This window comes from Podarcis tiliguerta (genome assembly GCF_965153285.1).
Source record: "Podarcis tiliguerta genome assembly, chromosome: 3".
Classification (NCBI taxonomy): domain Eukaryota; kingdom Metazoa; phylum Chordata; class Lepidosauria; order Squamata; family Lacertidae; genus Podarcis; species Podarcis tiliguerta.
In genome coordinates, this window is record NC_139536.1 from 21,925,986 (window position 1) to 21,941,738 (window position 15,753).

Consider the following 15,753-nt stretch of genomic DNA (forward strand, 5'->3'; position numbering starts at 1 on the left):
TCTATCCCTGTCCCAACACACAGAGATCTGAGAGAAGCCCATGCATGCACAGGGACACTGGAAGCAGGGTTTGTCCTGTTCCTCTGCACACTTTTAAGCCTCATGTGCACAGGCAGATATCTGAAGAGGGCCAGAGTTGGAAGAACCGCAAAGGACATGTAGTCCAACCCCCTTGCAGTTTCAGGGAACGTGCTCCTACAGCGTCCCTAATCAGTGGCCGTCCAGCTTCTGCTTAAAAACCTCTAATGATAGTGAAGCAGGTAGCTTGGGTGTCAGAAGCCCTGTTTAGGGAAGCTTTTAATGTTTAATAGACTACAGTGGTACCTCGGGTTACATACGCTTCAGGTTACATACGCTTCAGGTTACAGTTTCCGCTAACCCAGAAATAGCGCTTCAGGTTAAGAACTTTGCTTCAGGATGAGAACAGAAATCATGCTAAAGTGGTGCTTCAGGTTAAGAACAGTTTCAGGTTAAGTACGGGCCTCCGGAACGAATTAAGTACTTAACCCGAGGTACCACTGTATTGTATTTTAATATTCTGTTGGAAGCTGCCCAGAGTGGCTGGGGAAACCCAGCCAGATGGGCAGGGTATACATATTATTATTATTATTATTATTATTATTATTATTATTATTATTATTAACCACGATGGCTATGCCCTCCACAGCCCTCCACAGTTGGAGGCAGCAATGCTTCTGAATTTTGGGGAAACCACAGGAAGGGTGAGCCATTGACCTGAAGCAGCAGGCTGTTCTGATGTTCTAGCCACCAGGAATTCAGATGATGCCTTCAGATGTCTTCTAAAAGTCTGGTAGTTGTTTTTCTCTTTGACATCTGGTGGTAGGGCATTCCACAGATGCCACTACTGAGAAGGCCCTCTGCCTGCTTCCCTGTAACTTCCCTGGACTGAGGCCTACACAGCTTTGGCCCTGTGTACCTGAAGAAGCGTCTCCACCCCCGTCGTTCAGCCCAGACACTGAGGTCCAGCTCCGGGGGCCTTTTGGCGGTTCCTTCACTGTGAGAAGTGAGGTTACTGGGAACCAGGCAGAGGGCCCTCTCAGCAGTCACACCACTTTGGCGAATGCCATCCTGGCAGATGTCAAAGAGTTAAACAACTATATAAATTTTTGTAGGCATCTGAAGGCAGCCCTGTTTCAGCAAGCTTTTAATGTTTGATGCTATATTTTTGTTGGAAGCTACCCAATGAAAATAATTTATTTATAAATTATGATGATGATAATATTATTATTATAAATAAATAAATATCCTTTTTTAACTGTGGTGCCCAGACCAGGACCAGGTGAATACTGACCAAAGAAGGATTGATGCTGACCAAACCTCTACCTTTCATTCCTGAAGCCAGATAAGATTCCATAACTCCATTTATATCCCCAAATTGACTGGACTTTAAAGGTTTCCCTGAGATGGAAGGCAGCCTATGGCACGCACCCAGGACACTCCACGCAAATGCCTGAACCAACTTTGAAGCTAGGAAGCAGTGCCCTTTGTTGGTTGACATTCCAGTGGTTGCAGGAGCAGCATGCCTCAAGGCCCGGCCTCTTATGTATTCTATTGAAACAGGTGAGGAGTGTGGAATTTGCAATTTGAAAGCATTTGCAGCCAAAGAGAAGGGCTGCGGAATGGTAGTGGGGCGGCAGCGGAAGGGGGGGGAGATGGCCTACAGCCAGTGGAGAGGGATTGAGATTGCTTGACAGGGATATTTTGGCTTGCAGAATGAGGGAGGAGCAGCTGCTTTGACATGAGAGAGAGAGTTTTGGACATCAACGAGGGGTGTTTGGGAATTGAGCTTAAAAGATTGGGATATGGAACTCACCTTGGCCTAAAAGGAGAGAATTAAAGGCAGCATTAGACAGTGCTGAGAACGATGTTCACAAGCGAGGCATCGGAAAGGGGAAAGTTAAAAAACAACCACTGGTCCTATTGCTGGCTCCCTTCCTTATCAAAAACTGTATTTTTTCAGTGATGAATTATATATCTCATCCTGGACTAGGAATGCTCGAGGGATTTGATCTTTGTGGATTCCTGTATTGGGGTAGGGAACCTTAAGCTCTCCAGATGTTGTTGAACTACAACTCCCATCAGCACCAGCAGGCATGGCCAATGCCCAAGGATGATGGGAGTTGTAGTTCTGTAACATCTGGAAGGTCAAAGGTTCCCTGCATTGGCCCTACATGAATTGACCTGATCTATACATTTTGGACTAATGTATAGATTTCAGAGGCAGTTTTTTGCACTTGCATGAATTTTTCGATAAAAGTTCTCAGCTTAAAAAGCATATCCAAATGTGTATACTTTAACTACGGCTACACGGCACGTTTACCAAAGCTACAGTTCCCAGAGTGCTTTAACAGTCAATCGCTCTTCACAGGGAACCCTGGGAACTGTAGCTCTGTGAGGGGAATAGGGGCTCTCTGAACAACTCTCAGCACCTTTAACATACACTCTGGGGGAAGCCATGACTGTTTAACTCTTGAGAGTCCCATGGACTGCAAGACGATCAAACCTATCCATTCTTAAGGAAATCAGCCCTGAGTGCTCACTAGAGGGACACATTGTGAAGCTGAGGCTCCAATACTTTGGCCACCTCATGAGAAGAGAAGACTGCCTGGAAAAGACCCTGATGTTGGGAAAGATTGAGGGCACAAGGAGAAGGGACGAGGACGAGATGGTTGGACGAGAGGACGAGATGGTTGGACAGTGTTCTCGAAGCTACCACCATGAGTTTGACCAAACTGTGGGAGGCAGTGGAAGACAGGAGTGCCTGGCGTGCTCTGGTCCATGGGGTCATGAAGAGTTGGACATGACTAAACGACTAAACAACAACAACAACAATGACTGCTTAAAGTGGTATCATAGGACTTTAAATGTTTGGTGTGAATGTGGCCTTTGACAGCTCTTGTGACATGTCTGGTGGGGCAGAACTGTGGAACTGCCCGGATACTGGTCACAACTGCTTACCTGGATAGGGCTGGTTGTCTCTGTGGCAGCAACAACCCCAATCCAGCAGCCCTGCTGCCATCATATTGTGGTCCCACATTTTTACAGATTAATTAATGCAGAGAAGTGAAGAAACAGGCTTACTTATGAATGACCTGGATCAGAACTCGAAAAGTCACATGGAAGAGTAGACTCATCATCTTGCCATTTGCTGAGTGGATAATTTGATTTTGACACTCTTTGGAAATCTTTTAGCTCTGGGGTAGCAGAAGTGTCTGAATTCCACTGAACTCGGAGTCTTTATCCTAATTTTAACTGCAACTGCTACTCTTTTCAGAGCCTTGTATTGACAGTGGTGGTGATGGAGACTCCACCCTCCAAGCACCTTGATTCTTTGGAAGTGACAAGGCTTTTCTTGGGTTACTTCAGCTTTACAATGGGACCAATGTCCTCTACATCACTATTCCTGAACCTTGGGTCCCCAGGTACGGGTGGACTACAACTCCCATCAGCCTTGGCCATTACACTAAGCTGGCTGTGGATGATGGGAGTTGTAGTCCACCCAGATCTGGGTACCCAAGTACATGATATAAACTAAACAGGTCAACCCTGCACCTTCATGTACTTTTGGTTCCAGTTTTAGACTTGTGACACACTTCAGTCTGTATTTCCTTGGTCAATTGCCCGCTGGGCCATGACATTACCCAGCTAGGCTCTACCCCTAACCCAACCTACTCATAGTAGACAAGAGTGTTCCTATTTTCATCTGTAAAATATTGGGGTATTACAGTACAAGTGTTGATGGATTTCAGCTGTTACTCACATTCAGCAGCTTCTCTGTTTTACCTTCTGCTATATCAGTTCAACAGGTGGAAACCAATACAGCAAAACTATGAAGCGGCTATCTACAGCTCAAAAGCCTTCATAAAGAAGGTTTTGACTAGTTTGGCTTTCTTGCTTGAGATGTCTGGAGATTGCTTGGAGTTCACATGTGCTTGCTCTCTAGCTTACATTTATGACTTGCGGGTAGCATGATAGTCCTCTCTTGTGATTTGGGTGTGTCACTATGTGTGAACTGAATGGTTTTTAGGTAGCATGAAATTCCATAGCTGGAATCCAAAGTGCTCTTTTGGAGTTAGAATCATAGAATTGTTGAGTTGGGAGGAACCACGTGGAACCAACCCTCGGCAATGCAGGAATCCTTTTGTCCAACGTGGGGCTCAAACTCACGACTCCGATATTAAGAGTCTCATGCTCTACTGACTGAACTAGGCCTTTTAGATTCCCAAGCAGTTTAGTCATGCTGGCCGCATGACCCAGAAAGCTTTGTCTCTGGACAAATGCCCACTCCCTCGGCCTGAAAAGCTAGATGAGCGCTGCACCCCATAGTCACCTGTGACTGGACTTAACCATCCAGGCATCCTTTACCTCACCTTTAGATCCCCCCATGCTAAAATACTCCATTTGTAACAGTTTCAAAACTCATTTGCTATGCACACTTGTGTGTGTATGGCTGTGTATACACCATACCTTTAAAGCACATTCAAAACGCAATTATTTCCTGCAAAGAATTCTGGGCACCGTAGTTTACCTCTCACACAGTTACATCTCCCAGCAACCCTTGGCAAACTACAGGGCCCAGAATTCTTTGAGGGAAAGAATGTGTTTCGAACGTGCTTTAAGGTTATAGCGTGTACACAGCTTGTGCATTGTTTGAGAAACACAAACACAGCCTCCCTTGGGGGTTTGTGCACAACTAGTTACATGGTTCTTTGGATTCTGGAGGATGATTGTAATTAGCAGTGAAAGAAAAGGCTTGAATTGCAGGGTATTCTTAACTAGCATGTTTTCCCTCAGATTTGATCTTCTCTCCCCAGTCGTTTTCCTGAGAAGGCAGGCTTTTCAGACTCAATGAAGATGAGGATGAAACGTATCAGGTTTCTTTAACTTCTCATTCGGGAGGTTTAAGTCACATCTCATATTTCATAAACTTTTGCAGCATCAGTTCAAGCCAAAAAGCTCTAGCAATGTTTTGAGAAACTAAAACTCCCCTACCCCTTTTGAACCTGGGTCATCATAAGTGGACTGTGCACTGGCGATCTTGAGTAAGTAGACCCATGTTGTTGTTATTCTTTTTCTTTTCTTTTCTTTTTTAAAAAGAAATCACACAGAAATGCCTTGTAAAGTGGCCTGGTTCACACGAGAAATGAAGTATGAGATCATAAAGACATTATACCATGAATGCTCTCTTTCTGCTGCTCTAAGAATAGGTGGCTTGGAGGGTGAAAGGGTAGCATTTACATTTAAATACACCTATTGGGAACACACAAACAGAAGGCTAAAACTGTGGCACCCTCATTGAAACCTTTGGGAGTTTCTGCAGCCTCTTTGGTTCTTTACATAACAGTCCCTTTGCTCTTTCTCAAGCGAGCAAATATAGGAAGCCAAAGGACTCGTTGGCTGAAAAGAAACCCAGCCCTCAAAAGTGTTTGCATGGTTGGACCGACTGACTAATTATTTTAAAACAGAATCAGTGTAATTTTCATGCACGTTCAGCACGCTGGTTGTTCATCATCATCATCGCAGTACGTTAATTAATTGCAATAATATTTATGTACTAATATTACCATTGTTATCATTTTAAATTTCAACCGCCGAGAACCCGTTTTCTAGGTGACTTGCAGAACGAAACTATTGCATGGTCTTTAAAAACCCAATAACTTAAACAACAAAAATTGATGAAAAATAATAACACAAAGCTTTCCCTTGTGGAGAGAGATGAGCAGAGCATTTCCACTCTCTGGACATGCTGGCTGGAGGGAGATAGGACTGAGCAGAGTTGAGTTTGGGGAGGAAAGCTCAGCAGGCATTCATAGAACCATAGACAGCAAGGGCCATTATTTATTATTTTAAAACATAAAGGTAAAGGACCCCTGACAGTTAAGTCCAGTCGCATACGACTCTGGGGTTGCAGCACTCATCTTGCTTTACAGGCCGAGGGAGCCAGCATTTGTCCACAGACAGTTTTTCTGGGCCATGTGGCCAGCATGACTAAGCCAGAGCATTGCACGGAAACAACATTTACCTTCCCGCCGGAGTGGTACCTATTTATCTACTTGCATTTTTGGCGTGCTTTCGAACTGCTAGGTTGGCAGGAGCTGGGACAGAGCAATGGGAGCTCACCCCATCGTGGGGATTCGAAACACTGACCTTCTGACCGGCAAGCCGAAGAGCAGGGGTAGGCAACCTAAGGCCCAGGGGCCAGATGCGGCCCAATCACCTTCTCAATCTGGCCCGCAGATGGTCCAGGAATCAGTGTGTTTTTACATGAGTAGAATGTGTCCTTTTATTTAAAATGCATCTCTGGGTTATTTGTGGGGCATAGGAATTTGTTCATTCCCCCCACCCCAAAAAAATATAGTCCGGCCCACCACATGGTCTGAGGGATGTTGGACCAGCCCACGGCTGAAAATGTTGCTGACCCCTGCCCAAGAGGCTCAGTGGTTTAGACCACAGCGCCACCTGTATCCCTTTTATTATTAGTAATATTATTAATTAATTAATTAAATAAATTTACCTATACCCACAGGTCTTAGGGCGGTTCATCAAATACAACCCCCTGTAATGCAGGAATCCTTTGCCCAACATGGGACTCAAACCCATTGATAAGTTTGCAGCCAGCAGAAGCTGGGCTTAGGGCTCCAAACAGGGCATTTTGGTGTCAGGCCAGAGGTGTGACAGAGGAGGCTTTGGATCCAGATGTGCAAGCACACCTGCCCAATCTTAACCAACTCCAGACATCAGATCTTGGGAGGTAGGATTTATCTTTCTGTCTCTGTTAGGAAAGCTTTTATGTTGCTGTTTGCTCCGCCCACTTTTGCCCCTGGCCCCGCCCACCCCCGGCATGTGGTCCTCCAAGAGTTTTTTCAGAAAGGAATGTGGTGCTCAGGACAGAAAAGGCCCCTCAACTCTCCCTTTCCCCTTGCCCTCATTCGTTGGGCATTTTTACTCGTTTCTGATCTAATGATGCAAGCGTTCCAACAAGCCTCATGGGCCAAGTACAATGTTGCTTCATTTTCCCAGAGAAAGTGAACAAACATCTCCAGCGTATGCCAAGGAATGACTTAGGGGTGGCAGAACACTTGCCACCTGGAGCAAATAGAAACCAAAGCCGTGTGGAATGAGGTCCTCTTGCCAGCGTGATCTGGCAGCCTCCTGTGAGGAAGCTCAGCAAGAGCCTCAAAATGCAGCATAATAGAAACATCGCCACCCGACCCCACCCCCATCCATCTCCCCTCCCTCCACCCCCCTTTCTTTTTTCTTTCTTTTTTCTTCTTCTCCCCCTAATGCCTCAACAAATGAAATGGATTTGTAAAAATGTTACATGGGGAAAAAAATACGAGGCATTACACTTCTGTAAAACAAGAAAATCCTTAATAAAATATTTTTTTTTTTAAAAAAATGCAGCACTGTTTGCAATCCAGTCACGTTCCCCCTTCCCTGGCTTTTCATTGCCTTTTGCAAATATTGCATTATAACACCAACGTGACAGAAATCAAATGCCATCCTTGTTTTTCGTTGCGGAAACTGCCTGCACATCCAACCAACTTACAGCCTTTGATAGTAGGAAAGTCTCTGTAGGCCTTGAGCCTGAATGCAGGTGGATACAGGGAATCAAAATATGTATTGTCCCATACAGAACAACGAAATTGAAAAAATCTACATCAGACATTCAAAAACCAACGAGCTTCCCCAGCTATCCCAGCCTGGTTAACCCCCTAAAAACTCTGATACCCCATAATTAAATACAATATACTCCCACAGAGACTACCTTACACTGCATTTAAAACCAAAATCACATTTAAAACCACATGCACATGATACCTTTAAAGCACTAGGACACAATTTTCAACAGCCATGGCTTCCCCCATAATATTCTGGGAGCGGTAATTTGTTAAGGGTGCTCAGAGTTGTTAGGGGACTCCTACTCCCATCACAGGGCTACGGTTCCCAGATTGGCACAATAATCCCTCTTCCCAGGGAACTCTGGGAATTGTTGCTCTGGGAGGAGAATAGTGGTTGGAAAATATCACAAAATTTGTCTGAGTGCAAATTTCAAAGGATGGCTATGTTTTTGTTTGTATATTGTTTTGGAGAGTGAGAATTTGATAGATTTAGTTTTAAATACGAATGGAATCAAATTTTCCCCATATCACTAGAGTCAAGTATATGTGTCATGGGAGGAGATCACCCACAGCAGGAAAAAAAATTGCATTGGCTTCTCTTTGTATGAGTTTCTGTGGGCACTCCAAAATTCTAAGCCTGATACTGAATAAAGCCAGCAAAAGATTGCACCATCAATAGAAAACAAACTTTCTGGTGAGTTGAACTAATCAGGCTTACCAATGCCATTTGCAAATAGCTAAATGTAGTAACATCCTCCCCCCCCCCCGCACACACATACTCACACACATGCAAAACCAAGCAACCAACAATTCACTCAGAACAAGTCTTGGCACCGCACTGCAACAAACAGAAAAAGCTTGATTTGGTTCTAGCCAACTTGGAATTCAGAGACTGATTTAGAGCAGTGCTTCTCAGGCTATAGCAAATTATCTGCAAGGCCCTTGGTGAAATGTCAGAGTGGAATTTTTAACCTTGGTTCACTTGTTTGCCAGCTGGGAATACCAGCGTCTCCTTTAGCCCGTGAAGCCCATTACAACTCCTGGCTTGCGCAGTGCATAAAATTGGCAGGCTCCTCTGTTTTAGAAATGCTATACAGATTATACACTTGATTAACAGACCACCATCTCCACCTAAACTGACTCAAGCCTGTTTTGTAACACCTCTGCTTGACTGAGGACCATTTACCAACACTGGTCCGCCCACCCCTTTCATTTTTAAATCTATATGAATCTGGAAGATGTGAAATACAATAAATAAAAAGAAGGGGGGGACAGTGCAACCCCCTCCCACCAGGGTTCACAGCCTCATAAAATAATATGCATTTACAAGAGACTACTACTTAGATATTACAAAAAATATGGACCTGATACAGAAAGAATACAAAACAAATGATATTAATACCAAATAAAGCCATATTTCTGTGGGACTTGTTATCCCCCTGATTCACCTATCGTATAAGTAACGAATGGCCACCAAACCAAGGCAAAATTCATAGGTTTATGTGCACTCTGAGATACTCTTTAATTATGTCAATTTCTCAGAGATGAGAATAAATGATACTTTATTGAACCAAATATTTAAAGAAAAAACCCAATTACTCCTTCCAGCAGCTATAATAGAAAAATAGTGAGTGGTTTGCATATTATAGTCTGTATTCAACTCCTCAAAAATTGATAAAATACACAATTTGGTTTCATTTCAGAAATTTCCTTTATTGCCTCTTCCCAAATTTTGTTCACTTATTTTGCAAGGCCACCATATGTGCCAATAGGTTCCTCTTTCATTATATCCCCTCCAACACATGGGGGAACCAATGCTAGTTACACGTGCAAGACAGACTAGAGTCAAGAACAATTGACGGGTTATTTTAAAGGAGATTTCTCAGATATTTGTAGAGACAGATCTGAAAGGGGTAGCAGGCCACAGTTTTCCCCACTGCACATTGTCCAATAGACATCCAAGAGCCATTCCCTGAACAGATTGCAAAAAAGGGTTCTGTTTTATGCTGTGGTGCAGCTAGACTGGTGACTAGGAGCGGGTGCCGAGACCATATAACACCAGTCTTGAAAGACCTACACTGGCTCCCAGTACGTTTCTGAGCACAATTCAAAGTGTTGGTGCTGACCTTTAAAGCCCTAAATGGCCTCAGTCTAGTATACCTGAAGGAGCGTCTCCACCCCCATCGTTCTGCTTGGACACTGAGGTCCAGCGTCGAGGGCCTTCTGGCAGTTCCCTCCTACGAGAAGCCAAGTTACAGGGAACCAGGCAGAGGGCCTTCTCAGTAGTGTCACCCGCCCTGTGGAACGCCCTCCCACCAGATGTCAAAGAGAAAAATAACTACCAAACTTTTAGAAGACATCTGAAGGCAGCCCTGTTTAGGGAAGCTTTTAATGTTTAATAGATTATTGTATTTTAGTGTTCTGTTGGAAGCCGCCCAGAGTGGCTGGGGAAACCCAGCCAGATGGGCAGGGTATAAATAATAAATTATTATTATTATTATTAGTGTGTGATGGAACTGAAGAAACAACTTTTTAATATTCCTTGATCAGAACATAAGAATTGCCTTGCCAGATCAGATGAAAGTCAGTCTTATTTGGCCTTCTGTTTCCAAAAGGCTTTCAGGTTCGTGTTCCATTGAAAAGCGTGCATCTGCAGCAAAGATGGAGAACCTCCGGATGTTGTTGGATTCCTAGTCCCATTGGTCAGTTTGGTGGTCAAGGCTGGTGGGAGTTGGGACACTTCCAGACAGTTCACTATTTGGGGGTTGAATTCAGTCCCATACTGGAAAATTAGGCTGAAAGATGGGTAATTAACAACAACAACATCAACCACAGACTTCAACCTGCTCGCTAATAATTGTCAAACTACCAACCACTGCATGTATTTACTCGTTTCCTTATTCCCCAGACAACTGCTGAAGAGACAGAGCGTCTCTTTATCACTGTGATAAACATGATGTTCCCCTCACACAAAGTTCCTATCAAGAATGACCTTTAATATCAAACTGCTGCAATCTTTTTTTTAAAAAAAGTAATGCCTTCTTTTACAGCTTGCAGAAGCCAGTGGCCTGTGTGTGTATGTGTGTAGGGGAGCGTGGAGAGGCTGTGGAGAGTCAAGGAAAATTCATGATACAGCTCTTGTTTTTAACCCAGCTAATTAAAATCTGCATGCGCGGAGTGTAACTGAGAATGTAGCCTTCGCCCACCACTTTCCCACAGGCAGGGAATAAAGGTCTTCAGTGTACCAGAAGCTCGCCGGTCTTTGGAAAACAGAGAACAGAGCTCACAATTCATCCCGGCATCCCTTATCAAGTCTTTGGAGTTCAACCCCCCCTTCCCTTCAGTCCCCGCCCCCATCGCTACAACAGAACCCCTTACTGTCAGGGTCTACGTTGTTGCTCAGTGCATCCCACTAAAATGTAACAAAGCTAAAAATATGTTGATTCTCATTTGTTATGCTCCAAATAGAATCCCTTTCCAGTGACTTATTTTGTAGTAAATACATTTACTCACAAAGACTGTTTATTCTGCCAAGAAGCGAGTTGAGTGGCAGGCTTTTCACAGTTCCATACAGTGACAGTCTGAGGCAGTTTATTCCGTTTCCTTGTCGTTTCCCTAACTTGTTAAATTTCCACATTATAGTTGAGCTTTCGCAGAATGTAAAAGCCGCTTCTGGGAAACTAATGGCCTATAGGGCATGTTTAGCATACGTTTCTGCGTTATTTGATTCCAGAAAAATTCATTTGCAGCCTGCCTTAACCTGGAAAATTGTGGGAGTAAAGTGAATTAATTTTGGGCTGTGTACTTGTATACAGTTATTTCTTGCTGTTTTCGCAGGGGAATCAGGGAAAACAGAAACACACATTTGTGGAAAAGGTGTGTCAGGGAACAGCGGGGAATACCAACAAAACATTGTCCAGTGATGTTTGTTGTGTCACACCACACCCACTGGTGTGAATGAAGTTTAGCATGCTTATGTCATAGAACTGTAGAATTGTAGAGTTGGAAATGACCCCAAGGGGCATCTAGTCCAACTCATTGAAATGCATGAATCATAACTAAAGCATCCATGACAGATAGCTGTCTAACCTCTGCTTAAAAACCTCTGAGGAAGGAGAGTCCACCACCTTCCGAGAGAGTCCATTCCATTGTCAAACAGCTCTTACCATCAGAAAGTTCTTCCTGATGTTTAGTCAGAATCTCCTTTCCTGTAACTTGAACCCATTGTTACAGGTCCTATGCTCCAGAGCAGGAGAAAACAAGCTTGCTCCACCCTCCACATAACAGCCCTTTAGATATTTGAACATGGCTATTATTTTTCCTTTCATTCTCCTACTATCCATACCCAATTCCCTCAACCATTCCTCATAAGGCTTAGTTTCCAGACCCTTGACCATCTTGGCCGCCCTCCTCTGCACACGTTCCAGCTTGTCAATATCTTCCTTATATAGTCATACCTCGGGTTGAAGTAGCTTCGGGATAAGCATTTTTGGGTTGTGCTCCATGGTGACCTGGAAGTAATGGAGCGCGTTACTTTCTGGTTTCGCCACTCGCGCGTGCGCAGACACTCAAAATGACGTCACACACATGCACGGAAGTGGTGAATCGCGACCCGCTTCTGTTGCTGCAGCCTAGAATAGCATTATCTCCCCCCCCCCTCCGCTGCATCACACTGTTGATTGATGTTAAGTTTGTGGTCTATCAAGACCACTAGATCCCTTTTTCACATGCTACTGAAATCAAGCTACACTACATCCACAGCCTTCCCCTGATCCACCAAGCTTGTAACTCAATCAGAAAAAGAATTGAGATTCATCTGGTGTCACATGTTTTTGAGAAACCCATGCTAGGTCTTAATAATCCCTTTCTAAGTGCTGACAGACCAACTGTTTCATCATCTGTTCTAGGACCTAGTATCAGTGTTAAGCTGACTGGTTGGTAATTACCTGGGTCTTCTTAATTTAGGTTGAATATGTCTTCTTGTTTATTTGCCTTTTTTATAAAAGATTTTTTTCCAAGTCCATTTCTAAAATTCATTTGGAAAGGCATACATTGAGACACTGGCAACAACTAAGTGATTAATAGCTTTTATCAGGAGAAATACATAGTAAAACAGTTGTCTTCTACTTTCCATGTTCTTTGGGTTGAGGCACCTGGCAGCACAAGCATGCTCTAAGGCAGCACACTTTTTCAGCAGGGGGCCGGTCCACTATCCCTCAGACCTTGTAGGGGGGGCGGACTATATTTGGGGGGGGGGGGATGAATGGATTTCTATGCCCCACAAATAACCCAGAGAGGCATTTTAAATAAAAGCACACATTCTACTCATGTAAAAACACCAGGCAGGCCCCACAAATAACCCAGACAAGCATTTTAAATAAAAGGATACATTCTACTCATGTAAAAATACACTGAATCCTGGACTGTCCGCAGGCCGGATTGAGAAGGCGATTGGGCTGGATCTGGCCCCTGGGCCTAAGTTTGCCTACCCATGCTCTAAGGCTAAAGTCTGGTGAGCCCTTACTCAAATTAGCGTCCTTTGATTCTCTCTTTCTCCCATTAGAGAATGACACAATTTCCTGCCAGGATTCAACACTTGGAAGGTGACTGGGCCGCGTGAGTTGAAATTACAGTCCAAAGAAAGCCTCTTTTCACAGTTCCCATGAGCAAAGTGCCTGCATGTGAGCATTTCTGAGCGATGACCACAAAGCATTGCTCAGGCAGCTGTGTGCTCACTCTGCTATGATGATATCCCATTCGCAAGCATCTGCACATCTCTGCAACATCACACACAGACTTTTCTCTGGGAACTGGATGCAGCCTTGCTGCATCAAACACAATGAGCAAGGACCTTCCCCCCAAAATATAAAAAATAAAAGGAAAGAAAATAATAATGATTTATCCCGTAATCATGAAAGTTTTTCTAGGATCCCTAGAGCCACTGGGAAAATCAATAAAGGGTCTTGTGACACCTTAACAACTTAACAAATTTATTATGGTGTAAGGTTTTGTTTTGTTTTTGCAACAACAGACTAACATGGAACTTCCTTCCAGAAATTCAGGTTGGTGGGGGGTCCCACAGCAGAGGTGCTTCCCCCACTTCCAGAAAGTTACATTCCCATGTGCAAAATGTCACCAGAAGATTAATTACCTGGAGCGTGTCAGCACTACAAACATTGATCATTGTTGCCAATTTAACTTTCACATATTAGCGCAAAGAATCCTGGATCATATAATTTTTTTGATAGCATGGAGAAGCACCTGTTTGCGACTAATGGTACACATCTATTAATATCTACTTGGAAATAAGTCTCATTGCGTTCCATGGGGCTGACGTCCAGGCACATGTCTATACAATTGCAGGTGGGCAGAGTAATCCGATCGGGACGGGGAGAGGAAATGTCTGATGAGGGTTTTCTGGAAATTTTCCTATGCAAATCACAATTGGACTATTGCAATGCATTCTGCATAGGGCTATCCTCGAAAATGGCCTGGATGCTGTATCTAATGGAGAATGCTTCTGCCAGGCTATTATGCGGGACAGTGAGAAGTGATCGTAAAACATCAATCATTAAGGCCCTGTACTGGATGCCTGGATGCTAAAGGGTCCAATTCAAGGTGTTGGTAATGGTATAGAAAACTCTAAAGAAGGACCTATCACATTTTGTCTTGGCATGAAGCTGCGCCTTTCACTCCTTGAATGGATGTACACACTGTTTTAAGTTAAGCTGAGGGCATAGGGAGAAGATTATGCCAAAGACAGTTGGAGGGAGAACACAGCCCTATTTCACATCACTCTCTATAGGGAAGGCATCCAAGGATGAGCTGTCATATTGGAGGGTGCCACGCATGTTCTTGAGGAAGGACACAATCTTCTTGTGGAGCTTAGGTGGGCATCCTATCTTGGAGAGCAGTCCTCTTCGGCGGATGAGGTCCAAGGCCTTCATCAGGTCTCAGCATTTCTCCTGCAGCTGGCGCAGCGGGAAAATCATGTCGACTGTTGACCTCTGAGCTCCAAAGCCGCATTTCGACTCAGGATAGACCCTGCCTGTGAGTGACTGCAATCTTATGAGAACCAAATGAATGGAGGCTTTCCCCACAGTACGCAGCAGAGAGATTCCACAATAGTTCTTACAGTCCCTTTTTTTTTTTTTTTGCAGAGGGTCACAATGCTGGAGTCGCACAGGTCTTGTGACACGAATCCGGTTTCCCAACACTGCAAGAGAAGACTGCGGACGTGTCCCATGAGGGAGGAATTGAGACTGGCTTTCAGTACTGGTTCCATCTTGTCCTGAGATTTCACCATATGCCTGGGAGTTGATGGCGTTCTTTATTTCATCAAGGGAGGGAGGGACACCCAGCTCTTCCATGACAGACAGAGTCTGGACAGTGTCAACTGCTGTGTCAGTGACCATATTTTACAACAACAACAACAACAACAACAACAACAACAACAACAACATTTATACCCCGCCCATCAGGCTATGTTTCCCCAGCCACTCTGGGCAGCTCCCAACAGAGGACTAAAACAGAGTAAAACTTCAAACATTAAAAACTTCCCTAAACAGGGCTGCCGTCAGATGTCTTCTAAAAGTCAGATAGTTGTTTATTTCTTGGACATCTGATGGGAGGGTGTTCTACAGGGCAGGCACCACTATCGAGAAGGCCCTCTGCCTGGTTCCCTGTAACCTCACTTCTCACAGTGAGGTAACTGCCAGAAGGCCCTTGGAGCTGGACCTCAGTGTCTGGGCTGAACGATGGGAGTGGAGATGCTCCTTCAGGTATACTGGGCCATGAGTAAAGTTCCCCATAGTCCTCCACCCATCACTTCATCTACCTGCAGTGGTCTGTGATTATCTCTCCAGGCAAGGTTTTCAGCGGTGTATTTTTCCCGACTGTTGGTTCAAAGGCTTTCTTCATGCTTTCATACATTTTGTGAGAGTTGAATGGTCTGACACAGCTTTAGCCCCAATGTAAACATTTATTTTTCAAAAACAAAAATTTAAAAGAAGGTTATAGTTTCTAATTCATGGAAAAATCTGCTTAGATAAATCATTTTAGTGAGTAATACTCTCTGGACAATAGGCCAATTTAACAATTCATTTCATAA

General features: G+C 44.1%; 1 long non-coding RNA gene across 1 annotated transcript in view; it reads left to right on the forward strand.

Moving 5' to 3' along the window:
• The window catches only part of LOC310674233, a 41,845-nt gene extending 26,768 nt beyond the window's left edge, over positions 1 to 15,077 (forward strand). Inside the window, exon 3 of the long non-coding RNA XR_014509459.1 lies at positions 14,804 to 15,077. This is a non-coding gene — a long non-coding RNA (uncharacterized lncRNA). The remainder of the gene's footprint in view (positions 1 to 14,803) is intronic.
• Positions 15,078 to 15,753: the final 676 nt, after the last annotated feature.